The following is a 1,378-nucleotide window of genomic DNA, read 5'->3' as shown; positions in this document are numbered from 1 at the left end:
CTAAATTACAACAATCCAGAGACAACCTTGCTGAAATTTTCGAACAAGAAAAGGAGATGGCAGCCGAACCCAACAACAATAATGCAAGGAGGATGCTTGGTGATTATACTACACCTACTTCCAAGTTTGATGGAAGAAAAATATCAATTCCTGCCATTGGAGCAAACAATTTTGAGCTGAAACCTCAATTAGTTGCTCTAATGCAACAGAACTGCAAGTTTCATGGACTTCAATCAGAAGATCCCTACCAGTTCTTAACTGAGTTCTTGCAGATCTGTGAGACTGTTAAGACTAATGGAGTAGATCCGGAAGTCTACAGGCTCATGCTTTTCCTTTTTGCTGTAAGAGACAAAGCTAGAGCATGGTTGGACTCTCAACCTAAAGATAGCCTGGACTCCTGGGATAAGCTGGTCACGGCCTTCTTGGCTAAGTTCTTTCCTCCTCAAAAGCTGAGCAAGCTTAGAGTGGATGTTCAGACCTTCAAACAAAAAGATGGTGAATCCCTCTATGAAGCTTGGGAAAGATATAAGCATATGACCAAAAGATGTCCTTCTGACATGTTTTTAGAATGGACCATGATAGATATATTCTATTATGGTCTATCTGAGTTCTCTAAGATGTCACTGGACCATTCTGCAGGTGGATCCATTCACCTAAAGAAAACGCATGCAGAAGCTCAAGAACTTATTGACATGGTTGCAAATAACCAGTTCATGTACACTTCTGATAGGAATTCCGTGAATAATGGGACACCTCAAAGGAAGGGAGTTCTTGAAATTGATGTTCTGAATGCCATATTGGCACAGAATAAAATGTTGACTCAGCAAATCAACATGATTTCTCAAAGTCTGAATGGATGGCTGGTGGACGAAATTGTGATCACTACAACTTCGCCAAACTAACCAGCAAGTGTACTGGGTCGTCCAAGTAATAAACCTTACGCGAGTAAGGGTCGATCCCACAGAGATTGTTGGTATGAAGCAAGCTATGGTCACCTTGTAAATCTTAGTCAGGCAGACTCAAATGGATATGAATGATGATATACGAATAAAACATAAAGATAAAGATAGAGATACTTATGTAATTCATTGGTAGGAATTTCAGATAAGCGTATGAAGATGCTTGTCCCTTCCGTCTCTCTGCTTTCCTACTGTCTTCATCCAATCCTTCCTACTCCTTTCCATGGCAAGCTTATGCAAGAGTTTCACCGTTGTCAGTGGCTACCTCCCATCCTCTCAGTGGAAATGTTCAACGCACCCTGTCACGGCACGGCTATCCATCTGTCGGTTCTCAATCAGGCCAGAATAGAATCCAGTGATTCTTTTGCGTCTGTCACTAACGCCCCGCCCTCAGGAGTTTGAAGCACGTCACAGTCATT

General features: G+C 41.9%; 1 non-coding gene across 1 annotated transcript; it reads right to left on the bottom strand.

The window, feature by feature from the left end:
* Positions 1 to 455: 455 nt before the first annotated feature.
* LOC127747918 (small nucleolar RNA R71) lies at positions 456 to 559 on the bottom strand. The gene has a single exon (XR_008009864.1). It is a non-coding gene; the product is annotated as a small nucleolar RNA R71 (small nucleolar RNA).
* Between the last annotated feature and the right edge of the window lie 819 nt (positions 560 to 1,378).

This window comes from Arachis duranensis, chromosome 5 (genome assembly GCF_000817695.3).
Source record: "Arachis duranensis cultivar V14167 chromosome 5, aradu.V14167.gnm2.J7QH, whole genome shotgun sequence".
Lineage (NCBI taxonomy): Eukaryota > Viridiplantae > Streptophyta > Magnoliopsida > Fabales > Fabaceae > Arachis > Arachis duranensis.
The sequence above is the reverse complement of the archived record's forward strand: the minus strand, read 5'-3'. Positions and strand labels throughout refer to the sequence as shown.